The sequence below is a fragment of the Oncorhynchus keta genome, chromosome 14 (assembly GCF_023373465.1).
Source record: "Oncorhynchus keta strain PuntledgeMale-10-30-2019 chromosome 14, Oket_V2, whole genome shotgun sequence".
NCBI lineage: Eukaryota > Metazoa > Chordata > Actinopteri > Salmoniformes > Salmonidae > Oncorhynchus > Oncorhynchus keta.
In genome coordinates this window covers 8,016,038-8,029,540 of record NC_068434.1, presented here as the reverse complement: position 1 = coordinate 8,029,540, position 13,503 = coordinate 8,016,038, and the positions used below count along the sequence as shown (strand labels likewise).

Sequence of the window (13,503 nt, the reverse complement as noted above, 5' to 3'; positions counted from 1 at the left end):
TGCAGCAGCCTTGCCTTAAAGGTCATAGGTTAGCTTTTGGGATCCGTTATTAGTTTAGACTAAGTCAATTATGTAAGGTATAATTAAATTGTTATTTCACAAGATGTTTTGGGTTGTTGAATTGTACATAAATGTATTTCTTGTTGGCTTGGTTTCCTTGTGTAGCATAAAGGAAGACCATTATCACATGTAAAAGCGTTGCCCCTAGATCTGGTCTTGGACCAGGGGACAGTTGTAGCAAACACTGGTATGTCAACATCATATCCACAATAAGCCCTTATGAGCTTTAATGATCTGAAGGCAAGGTATCTGGTCATGACTCCATTGTTTGACAGGTACTTTCTAATTTCCCCCTCCCTCCCTCCTTGCCTCCGTCTCCATGCCTCCCTCCCTCGGTCTCCCTACCTGCCTCCGTCTCCCTCCCTGCCTCCGTCTCCCTCCCTCCCCGCCTGCCTCCATCTCCCTCCCTGCCTCCTTCTCCATGCCTCCATCCCTACCTGCCTCCGTCTCCATGCCTCCATCCCTACCTGCCTCCGTCTCCATGCCTCCCTCCCTCCCTGCCACCTTCTCCATGCCTCCCTCCCTCCGTCTCTCTCCCTGCCTCCCTACCTGCCTCCGTCTCCCTCCCTCCCTGCCTCCATCTCCATGCCTCCCTCCCCGCCTGCCTCCATCTCCCTCCCTCCCTACCTGCCTGGGAATACAGATATGCATCTGTTGGTCACAGATACCTTAATAAAAAGTTAGGGGCGTGGATCAGAAAACCAATCAGTATCTGGTGTGACCACCATTTGCATCATGCAGCAAGACACATCTCCCTCGCATAGAGTTGATCAGGCTGTTGATTGGGGCTTGTGGAATGTTGTCCCACTCCTCTTCAATGGCTGTTTCGAAGTTGCTGGATATTGGAACTGGAAAACTCTGTTGTACACATCAATCCAGAGCATCCCAAACATGCTCGATGGGTGACTTGTGTGGCGAGTATGCAGGCCATGGAAGAACTGGGACATTTTCAGCTGCAACATGAAGTGATGGAGGTGGATGAATGGCACGACAATGGGCCTCAGGATCTCATCACCGTATCTCTGTGCATTCAAAGTGCCATTGATAAAATGCATTTGTATTTGTTTTTCGTAACTTATGCCTGCCCATACCATAACCTCACCACCACCATGGGTCACTCTGTTCACAACGTTGACATCAGCAAACCACTCGTCCACACGACACCATACATACTGTCTGCCATCTGCCCGGTACAGTTGATACCGGGATTAATCAGTGAAGAGCACACTTCTCCAGCGAGGCCAGAGGCCGTCAAAGGTGATCATTTGCGCACTGAAGTCGGTTACGACGCCGAACTGCAGTCAGCTCAAGACCCTGGTGAAGACGGTGAGGACGCAGATGTGCTTCCCTGAGGCGGTTTTTGACAGTTTGTGCAGAAATTATTTGGTTCTGCAAACCCACAGTTTCATCCGCTGTCCAGCTGGCTGGTCTCAGACGACCCCGCAGGTGAAGAAGCCGGTTGTGGAGGTCCTGGGCTGCCGTGGTTACACCTGGTCTGCGGTTGTGGAGGTCCTGGGCTGGCGTGGTTACACGTGGTCTGCGGTTGTGGAGGTCCTGGGCTGGCGTGGTTACACGTGGTCTGCGGTTGTGGAGGTCCTGGGCTGGCGTGGTTACACGTGGTCTGTGGTTGTGGAGGTCCTGGGCTGGCGTGGTTACACGTGGTCTGCGGTTGTGGAGGTCCTGGGCTGGCGTGGTTACACGTGGTCTGCGGTTGTGGAGGTCCTGGGCTGGCGTGGTTACACGTGGTCTGCGGTTGTGGAGGTCCTGGGCTGGCGTGGTTACACGTGGTCTGCGGTTGTGGAGGTCCTGGGCTGGCGTGGTTACACGTGGTCTGCGGTTGTGGAGGTCCTGGGCTGGCGTGGTTACACGTGGTCTGCGGTTGTGGAGGTCCTGGGCTGGCGTGGTTACACGTGGTCTGCGGTTGTAGAGGTCCTGGGCTGGCGTGGTTACACGTGGTCTGCGGTTGTGGAGGTCCTGGGCTGGCGTGGTTACACGTGGTCTGCGGTTGTGGAGGTCCTGGGCTGGCGTGGTAACATGTGGTCTGAGGTTGTGTGGCCAGTTGGATGTACTGCAAAATGTTCTAAAACGATATTGGAGGCGACTTATGGTACAGAAATGTACATTAAAGTATCTGGCGACAGCTCTGGTGGTCATTCCTCCAGTCAGCATGCTAATTGCACGCTCCCTCAAAACTTGAGACATCTGTGTGACAAAACAGCACATTTTAGAGTGGCCTTTTATTGTCCCCAGCAGAAGGTTCACCTGTGTAATGATCATGCTGTTTAATCAGCTTCTTGATATGCTACAGCTGACTGGTGGATGGGATTATCCTGGCAAAGGAGAAAGGCTCACTAACAAGGATGTAAACACATTAGTGCACAACATTTGAGAGAAATGAGCTGTTTGTGCATATGAAACATGTCTGGGATCTTTTATGTCAGCTCATGAAACATGGGACAAACACTTTACATGTTGCATTTATATTGCTGTTCAGCATAGTTCTTACATCTATTTTAAATAGATTTTTTAAATCGTAGTTGTATTTAAAAAACAAACACTTTTTTTACTCATTTTAGTAAATAGCTTGTACGTACATGTAACAAATAACGTTGGATTTAGTGGCGGTATGTTAGCTCTCTCTGCGGGCTATCGCGGGTAATGGTCATCTGTATTGTGCAATGCTTTAATCAAAGCACCAGAGGTCAAGTTGTCAAGTGTAAATCTCGTAACATTGATCAGCCCGGATCAGTAATAGTGTCAAATCTGATTCAAAAGTCGAATTAGCACTAGAAAGATGAAACGTCATTGCTCGAGCAAACGCTGAGTTGAGAGAAGAACATGGTCGAGTGAGAAGAGGTCCCGCGGAGGGCACAGGCCAGTCGAGAGCACACATTGGACTTGAACGCTTGCAAGTGTGTCTTATACAGTACATTTTGTATTTTTTTTATTTAACCTTTATTTAAACAGTATATATAGAACTGTAAGAAAAAAAAGTGATTCAAACGTATATTTTTATTAATTTTGAACGTATTAAATTGTCCAGCAGCAATAGTCACTTGTTATTGTCAAGTTTTCGCTCACAATTTCTCAAATTGTTTTCTCCCAAATTTGGCATCTTTGGGTTTGGATATCCGGTTGATGGGGGCGGGCTTAAAGGCGGGTGCGTGTCTAGAAACCGTAGATTGGTCTCTTCGCTGGAGTGAAGGAAGAACTGACAAATTACTGCCATCGGTGTTGTGATTGGCTTTGCGACTCATTTCAGTGTTGCCAACTTAGCGACGTTGTCTTTATATTTATCAAGTATTCAGACCCCTCTAGCGACACATTTTCAAAAAAGCGACTAGCCACAAATCTAGCGACTTTTCCTGGTGTTATTGGAGACTTTTGGAGACTTTGACGTGAAAGCACGCATCGTTGTTACTCTTCTCAACGAGCAGCGTGTGCTGCCGTGGGCCCCATAACGTCCCCGTCCCTTTCCTTACTGAGGAGTTGGCAACACACCAAGTGGCTGAGCAAATGTGAAAGTGAAAGTTGGGTCTCAGTATAGGACTGAGGTGTAGATTGTTCTGTAAAAACGTATAGATATACACATATAGTGACTATTAGAGTGGTTATAGATTTAAATTAACTATTTTGAAGTGGGGGACGTGAAGGCCAGTAAAGGTAAGAGGAGATCTCAGTATATTTCACTTTCCAAACTAGAAACAACAGTCCTGTTTTAAAACAATGAGGACTGGAGAAAGAAGAAGTAATGTTTGTATCTGTGTGATTGAGCAAAAGAGAGATTTTGATGAAAGGTAATGATGTAAATATGAATGTTTTCCATTTTTATTGAGAAATGAGCCACACACCCCACCTTCTTCCCGGCTGTAAGTAATAACACACTAAAATGTCTGGCTAACAATGTAAGAAATAACACTGGAATGTTGCCTCGGGGCTGGAATCACTTCCTCCCTCTCTATCGGCGCCATTTTATATATTGACTACATCCCTCCTGGCTCGCTTATTAATATCTTCATCTAAATAACTGATAGTCTCTTATCCGCTTGTCGTCCCATTATGCAATAGTTTGTTCATCTCAATTGTCAGTAGAAACCACATTTGTTTAAGCAAGTCATCCATTTATTTTGTTAGGAGGGGATGGAAAAGCATTGAGACTATTTGTCATGGAAGCAATTTCACTCATTTACTCATGTGAATGTGTCCAAAGAGATAAGAGAAGCTAATATTGATAGTCACTGTTAAATCTTTACAGCTCAGGATAATATGACTATAATTAAAGATCATCACTACCATCTGCTGGCTGGATCGGTCTTCTGATTAGAACCCTATTCTACACACTGCTAACCTTATACCTAACCTTAAACCTACATTAAGATCTGAAATGCACATTTTTGTTTTCATGATATTTTATGATAGTCCTGTAGACAATTTAGACTTTGTGACTGGGTTTTCTAATAACTAGAGAGGCTGGGGGGGAGGAGTTTACTCCAAATACCTGAGCAAAGGTTAAAGTGAAAGGTGTGTCTCAGTACAGGACTGAGGTGTAGATTGTTCTGTAAAAATGTGTAGATATGCACATATAGTGACTATTAGAGTGGTTATGGATTTAAATCAACTATTTTGAATGTGAAGTGGAGGACGTGAAGATCAGTAAAGGTAAGAGGAGATGTCAGTATATTTCACTTTCCAAACTAGACACAACAGTCCTGTTTTAAAACAATGAGGACTGGAGAAAGAGGAAGTGATGTTTGTATCTGTGTGATTGAGCAAAAGAGAGAATTTGATGAATGGTAATGATGTAAATATGAATGTTTTCTCTTTTTATTGCAGTTAAAATGGCAGAGTCCAGAGTTCATAGTAAGTCACCATGCTATAATTAATGATGAACTTTTCTTTCATGTATCTGGGAGAACAGAACTAAACCAACTATTGAAAATGAAATGTGTTTGTGGTTGTATTTGTCTTTATGTGTAAATGTTTGTCTGGATGAAATGTGTTTGTAACATGAGGACAGGTAGACTAGTGGTTAGAGTATTGAGCAGGTAACCGAAAGGTTGCTAGATTGAATCACAGAGCTGACAAGGTAAAAATCTGTTGTTCTGCCCCTGAACAAGGCAGTTATAACCCACTGTTCCTAGGCAGCAGGGTAGGCTGTCATTCTAAAGTGCCTTGCTAAAGGGCATATCAACAAATGTTTTCCTTGTTGCCTCAGGGATTCAAACCAGCAACGTTTGGGTTACTGGTCCAATGCTCTTAAGTGCTCAGCTACCTGACAAACATGTCTGTCTAATGGAAAAATACAGAGCCTCTAATTTATTCTATATATTTAGTCATAACAGATCCTTTTCTTCAGTAGATTTAAGTTGAGTTCGGTTCAGGATTTACTTCTAAATGATGTTACAGAGGATTTTACCATCAGCCATTAACCTTCACTGATGTTTAAATCAGAGATGTTTACTGTAAAACATAATATGTTGTTATTTCAGGGGTAATTGGCCATGTATAGACCCATAAAGTGAATTAGTATAATAACTGAAGTGATATTTAATGTTATTAGGTTTGTTTAGTGTCTTTTTCACAATGGTAGACCTGGTTAGTATGAATGTTGAGGCTTGGACACTGGGGTAGACCTGGTTAGTATGAATGTTGAGGCTTGGACACTGGGGTAGACCTGGTTAGTATGAATGTTGAGGCTTGGACACTGGGGTAGACCTGGTTAGTATGAATGTTGAGGCTTGGACACTGGGGTAGACCTGGTTAGTATGAATGTTGAGGCTTGGACACTGGGGTAGACCTGGTTAGTATGAATGTTGAGGCTTGGACACTGGGGTAGACCTGGTTAGTATGAATGTTGAGGCTTGGACACTGGGGTAGACCTGGTTAATATGAATGTTGAGGCTTGGACACTGGGGTAGACCTGGTTAGTATGAATGTTGAGTCTTGGGACACTGGGGTAGACCTGGTTAGTATGAATGTTGAGGCTTGGACACTGGGGTAGACCTGGTTGGTATGATTATGCTCATGGATCTCCCTGGTTTATAATGGGGTGTAGGGATACAGATACACAAGGTCCATACAGGTAATGGGGCTGGATGGACGTCCATTGTCCATTCAAATCCTTTCTGGCAACAATGTTTGTGGTAGAAAAAGAGATTGGGGCTGGGACACATGTGTTATACCACTGTTATATTAGTTTATCTATGAAATGATTAGTCACTGCGGTGACGGTCTGCGCCAACTTTCTGGCGCAACACGGCGCGCTGAAGGTGGACATGGGCGGTGTCCCATATTTCCTCCGCGCGCCGGAACCAGTCGTCCACCGCAGGAACTTCGGTCTGACTCTGATGCCGCGGAGCCAGAACCGGCTGATACCCCAAAACACACTGGAAGGGAGAGAGGCTAGTGGAGGAGTGGCGGAGCAATTTCTAGGCCATCTCTGCCCAGGGCACTTACGCTGCCCACTCCCCTGGCCGGTCCTGGCAATAAGACCTCAGAAACCTACCCACATCATGGTTAACTCTCTCCACCTGCCCGTTACTCTCGGGGTGAAAACCTGAGGTCAGGCTGACCGAGAACCCCAGACGTTCCATGAACACCCTCCAGACCCTCGACGTGAACTGGGGACCCGGATCAGGCACTATATCCCCAGGCACCCCGTAGTGCCGGAAGATGTGTGTAAACAGGACCTCCGCAGTCTGTAGGGCCGTAGGGAGACTGGGCAAAGGGAGGAGACGGCAGGACTTAAAAAAACGACCCACAACGACCAGGATCGTGGTGTTACCCCGTGAAGGAGGAAGAGCGGTCAGGAAATCTACCGACAGGTGCGACTACGGCTGTTGTGGAACGGGTTGTAACTTACCTCTGGGCAGGTGTCTAGGAGCCTTCCACTGGGCGCACACAGAGCAGGAGGAAACATAAACCCTCACATCCTCGGCCAAAGTGGGCCACCAGTACTTCCCACTAAGACAGTGCACCGTCCGACTGATCACAGAATGACGAGAGGAGGGTGACGTGTGGGCCCAATAGATCAGCCGGTCGCGGACAGCAGACGGAACGTACAGACGCCCTGCTGGACACTGGAGGGGAGCGGGCTCTGCACGTAACGCCTGCTCAATGTCCGCGTCCAGCTCCCACACTACCGGCGCCACCAGGCAAGAGGCGGAGAGTATGGGAGTGGGATCCATGGGCCGCTCCTCTGTGTCATACAGCCGGGACAATGCGTCTGCCTTAACGTTCTGGGGGCCTGGTCTGTAAGAAAGGGTAAACACAAAACAGGTGAAAAACATGGCCCACCTTCCCTGGCGAGGATTCAGTCTCCTCGCCGCACGAATGTACTCCAGATTGCGGTGGTCAGTCCCGATGAGAAAAGGGTGTCAATCCACCTCAAACCAATGTCTCCACGCCTTCAAGGCCTTGACAACAGCCAACAACTCCCGGTCCCCCACATCATAGTTTCGCTCCGCCGGGCTGAGCTTCTTTGAGAAGATGGCACAGGGGCGGAGCTTCGGTGGCGTACCCGAGCGCTGAGAGAGCCCAGCTCCTATTCCAGCCTTGGACGCGTCCACCTACACTATGAACGCCAAAGAGGGATTTGGATGGCCCAGCACGGGAGCCGAGGTAAACAGAGCCTTCAGGTGACTAAAAGCCCTGTCCGCCTCAGCTGACCACTGACCACAAGACCCCGTTTGTGCTGGTGGAGGCGCCGAAAGAACTCCCTGTCTCTCCCAGCGTTGTCTGGACAACGCGATCCATGGCGATGCCAAGATGGTGAGGTATTACTGCATGCTACTGGATGCGCTCCTCCACATCAATGGCAGGGGTACCTTCTCCTGCTGACTCCATAGTTAGGGTCGGTGATTCTGTAATGGGTGCGTGCTGGTGGCAGGAAAGTCAGGCACAGGAGAGACCAGACCAGACTATGACTACACTACATACAACAACAAGGACATGAGGGGAATTAGAGGGTTAAACACACAATGATGAGATTGGAACCAGGTGTGAAGTAAGACAAGACAAAACCAATGGAAAATGAAAAATGGATCAGCGATGGCTAGAAGGACGGTGACGTCGACCGCCGAACACCGTCTGAACAAGGAGAGGGACCGACTTCGGCGGAAGTCGTGACACTGAGATAGGAAAGTTAACAGAGATGAGGTGTACTGGCAAAGGAACTGGGGTCTTGAGTAACACACAGGTCATTTAGGTCCAGGATACAGTTGAAGTCGGAAATGTACATACACTTCGGTTGGAGTCATTAAAACTCGTTTTTCAACCACTCCACACATTTCTTGTCGGTTAGGACATCTACTTTGTGCATGACACAAGTAATTTTTCCAACAATTGTTTACAGACAGATTATTTCACTTATAACTCACTGTATCACAATTCCAGTGGGTCAGAAGTTTACATAAACTAAGTTGACTGAGCCTTTAAACAGCTTGGAAAATTCCAGAAAATTATGTCATGGTTTTAGAAGCTTCAGATTTGAGGTGTACCTGTGGATGCATTTCAAGGCCTACCTTCAAACTCAGTGCCTCTTTGCTTCAAATCATGGGAAAATCAAAAGAAATCAGCCAAGACCTCAGAAAACAATTGTAGACCGCCACAAGTCTGGTTCATCCTTTCCAAACACCTGAAGGTACCACGTTCATCTGTACAAACAATAGTATGCAAGTATAAACACCATGGGATCACGCAGCCGTCATACTGCTCAGGAAGGAGACGTGTTCTGTCTCCTAGAGATGGACGTACTTTGGTGAGAAAAGTGCAAATCAATCCCAGAACAACAGCAACGGACCTTGTGAAGATGCTGGAGGAAACAGGTACAAACTATCTTTATCCACAGTAAAACAAGTGCCAAATCGACATAACCTGAAAGGCCGCTCAGCAAGGAAGAAGCCACTGCTCAAAAACCACCATAAAAAAAGCCAGACTACGGTTTGTAACCGCACATGGGGACAAAGATCGTACTTTTTGGATAAATGTCCTCTGGTCTGATGAAACAAAAGAAAACTATTTGGCCATAATGACCATCGTTATGTTTGGAGGAAAAAGGGGGAGGCAGCATCATGTTGTGGAGGTGCTTTGCTGCAGGAGGGACTGGTGCACTTCACAAAATAGATAGCATTATGAGGAGGAAAATTATGTGGATATATTGAAGCAACATCTCAAGACATCAGTCAGGCAGTTAAAGCTTGGTCGCAAATGGGTCTTCTAAATGGACAATGACCCCAAGCATACTTCCAAAGTTGTGGCAAAATGGCTTAAGGACAACAAAGTCAGGGTATTGGAGGGGCCATCACAAAGCCCTGACCTCAATCCTATATATAGAACATTTGTGAGCAGAACTGAAAAAGCTTGTGCGAGCAAGGAAGCCTACAAACCTGACTCACTTAAACCAGCTCTGTCAGGAGGAATGAGACAAAATTCACCCCAATTTATTGTGGGAAGCTTGTGGAAGGCTATCCAAAATGTTTGACACAAGATAAACAATTTAAAGGCAATACTACCAAATACTAATTGAGTGTATGTAAGCTTCTGACCCACTGGGAATATGATGAAAGAAATAAAAGCAGAAATAAATCATTCTCTCTTTCCCTAGATGTACATTAGTAATGAACGTGATGAACAGTCATTCCAATATGATGTATGGTATTTCATTAAATTATGTAATGAGACATGATCATTATTCATGACTCTCCATCTTGGATAATGGGTGATCAGGATTGCGTAAGTAATTACTAATTTGTCTGTTTTGTTTATTGACAACCAATAACACAAGACAAAGAACAGACCAGAGTGTTAATCTGATACTATAAAAACTACAGGCCTTGTGAACAGCAGTGTGTCTTCTTCAAGGCTACAAATTAAATCAGTTTCTTTACATTTATCAATACTCTCCTCAAATGTTCTCAAGGTAGGTTGGATTAAGATGTATAGATGTTCTACAAATTATCCAGAATTTTCACATCATAGATCTCCCACTATATATCTGCCATAGTGGTCAATATTTCACATAGTCCTCCCACAATATATCTGCCATAGAGGTCAATATTTCACATCGTCCTCCCACTATATATCTGCTATAGAGGTCAATAGTTCACATAGTCCTCCCACTATATATCTGCCATAGAGGTCAATATTTCACATAGTCCTCCCACTATATATCTGCCATAGAGGTCAATATTTCACATAGTCCTCCCACTATATATCTGCCATGGAGGTCGATATTTCACATCGTCCTCCCACAATATATCTGCTATAGAGGTCAATATTTCACATAGTCCTCCCACTATATATCTGCTATAGAGGTCAATATTTCACATAGTCCTCCCACTATATATCTGCCATGGAGTTCAATATTTCACATAGTCCTCCCACTATATATCTGCCATGGAGTTCAATATTTCACATAGCCCTTCCACAATATATCTGCTATAGAGGTCAATATTTCACACCAAAATTAAAATAGAATCAGCTTGAATTTAGCTTGATGTCTTATTATGAAGCATTCAGTCATTCTCAGACTGCTCACATAGTGGTGCTGCTTACATCCCTTTCCCTAGATGTACATTAGTAATGAATGTGATGAACAGTCATTCCAATATGATGTGTGGTATTTCATTAAATTATGTAATGAGACAGAAATTCAATGACCAATAATAGTAGTGACGCGGAAGACACATTTCAGTTGAATACATTCAGTTGGACAACTGACTAGGTATCCCCCTTTCCTTTCCCTTCCACAATATATCTGCCATGGAGGTCAATATTTCACATAGTCCTCCCACTATATATATGCTATAGAGGTCAATATTTCACATAGTCCTCCCACTATATATCTGCCATAGAGGTCAATATTTCACATAGTCCTCCCACTATATATCTGCTATAGAGGTCAATATTTCACATAGTCCTCCCACTATATATCTGCTATAGAGGTCAATATTTCACATAGTCCTCCCACAATATATCTGCCATAGAGGTCAATATTTCACATAGTCCTCCCACTATATATCTGCCATGGAGGTCAATATTTCACATAGTCCTCCCACTATATATCTGTCATAGAGGTCAACATTTCACATAGTCCTCCCACAATATATCTGCTATAGAGGTCAATATTTCACATAGTCCTCCCACTATATATCTGATATAGAGGTCAATATTTCACATAGTCCTCCCACTATATATCTGCTATAGAGGTCAATATTTCACACCAAAATGTAAATAGACTCAGCTTGAATTTAGCTTGATGTCTTATTATGAAGCATTCAGTCATTCTCAGACTGCTCACATAGTAGTGCTGCTTACATCCCTTTCCCTAGATGTACATGAGTAATTAATGTGATGATCAGTCATATCAATATGATGTGTGGTATTTCATTAAATTATGTAATGAGACAGAAATTCAATGACCAATAATAACTAATGCATTCTGTTTTACATGATCATTATTCATGACTCTCCATCTTGGATAATGGATGATCAGATGAGGGTGAGTAATTACTTATTTGTCTGTATTTGTCTATATCTGCTATAGAGGTCAATAGTTCACATAGTCCTCCCGCTATATATCTGCCATAGAGGTCAATATTTCACATAGTCCTCCCACTATATATCTGCTATAGAGGTCAACATTTCACATAGTTCTCCCAGAATATATCTGCTATAGAGGTCAACATTTCACATAGTTCTCCCAGAATATATCTGCTATAGAGGTCAACATTTCACATAGTTCTCCCAGAATATATCTGCTATAGAGGTCAACATTTCACATAGTCCTCCCAGAATATATCTGCTATAGAGGTCAACATTTCACATAGTTCTCCCAGAATATATCTGCTATAGAGGTCAATATTTCACATAGTTCTCCCAGAATATATCTGCTATAGAGGTCAATATTTCACATAGTCCTCCCAGAATATATCTGCTATAGAGGTCAATATTTCACATAGTCCTCCCACTATATATCTGCTATAGAGGTCAATATTTCACATAGTCCTCCCACTATATATCTGCTATAGAGGTCAATATTTCACATAGTCCTCCCACAATATATCTGCTATAGAGGTCAATATTTCACATAGTCCTCCCACTATATATCTGCTATAGAGGTCAATATTTCACATAGTCCTCCCACTATATATCTGCTATAGAGGTCAATATTTCACATAGCCCTCCCACAATATATCTGCTATAGAGGTCAATATTTCACATAGTCCTCCCACTATATATCTGCTATAGAGGTCAATATTTCACATAGTCCTCCCACAATATATCTGCTATAGAGGTCAATATTTCACATAGTCCTCCCACAATATATCTGCTATAGAGGTCAATATTTCACATAGTCCTCCCACTATATATCTGCTATAGAGGTCAATATTTCACATAGTCCTCCCACTATATATCTGCTATAGAGGTCAACATTTCACATAGTCCTCCCACTATATATCTGCTATAGAGGTCAACATTTCACATAGTCCTCCCACTATATATCTGCTATAGAGGTCAACATTTCACATAGTCCTCCCACTATATATCTGCTATAGAGGTCAATATTTCACATAGTTCTCCCACTATATATCTGCTATAGAGGTCAATATTTCACATAGCCCTTCCACAATATATCTGCTATAGAGGTCAATATTTCACATAGCCCTTCCACAATATATCTGCTATAGAGGTCAACATTTCACATAGTTCTCCCAGAATATATCTGCTATAGAGGTCAACATTTCACATAGCCCTTCCACAATATATCTGCTATAGAGGTCAACATTTCACATAGTTCTCCCAGAATATATCTGCTATAGAGGTCAACATTTCACATAGTTCTCCCACTATATATCTGCTATAGAGGTCAATATTTCACATAGCCCTTCCACAATATATCTGCTATAGAGGTCAATATTTCACATAGTCCTCCCACTATATATCTGCCATAGAGTTCAATATTTCACATAGCCCTTCCACAATATATCTGCTATAGAGGTCAACATTTCACATAGTTCTCCCAGAATATATCTGCTATAGAGGTCAATATTTCACATAGTCCTCCCAGAATATATCTGCTATAGAGGTCAATATTTCACATAGTTCTCCCAGAATATATCTGCTATAGAGGTCAATATTTCACATAGCCCTTCCACAATATATCTGCTATAGAGGTCAATATTTCACATAGTTCTCCCAGAATATATCTGCTATAGAGGTCAATATTTCACATAGCCCTTCCACAATATATCTGCTATAGAGGTCAACATTTCACATAGTTCTCCCACTATATATCTGCTATAGAGGTCAATATTTCACATAGTCCTCCCACATATATCTGTCATAGAGGTCAACATTTTAGACATAGAAATCACATCTCACTTGATATACATTCAGTTGGTCAACTGACTAGTATCCCACTATATATCTGTCCTTTCCCAT

The 13,503-nt window shown here is 43.5% G+C and overlaps 1 protein-coding gene across 16 annotated transcripts in view; it reads left to right on the top strand.

Moving 5' to 3' along the window:
* The first annotated feature begins 3,188 nt into the window (after positions 1–3,188).
* The window catches only part of LOC127907163 (histone-lysine N-methyltransferase, H3 lysine-79 specific-like), a 233,665-nt gene continuing 223,350 nt past the window's right edge, over positions 3,189–13,503 (top strand). For 6 of the 16 annotated variants that reach the window (XR_008063552.1, XR_008063551.1, XR_008063550.1 and 3 more), the window contains exons 1-4: positions 3,189–3,723; positions 4,894–10,373; positions 10,418–11,179; positions 12,136–12,443. The gene's annotated coding sequence lies outside the window, so the exon portion shown is untranslated. Of the gene's footprint in view, positions 3,724–4,893; positions 10,374–10,417; positions 11,555–12,135; positions 12,620–13,059; positions 13,342–13,503 lie in introns of those variants that run through there. The other 10 variants (XR_008063544.1, XR_008063545.1, XR_008063542.1 and 7 more) reach the window with 7 other exon arrangements.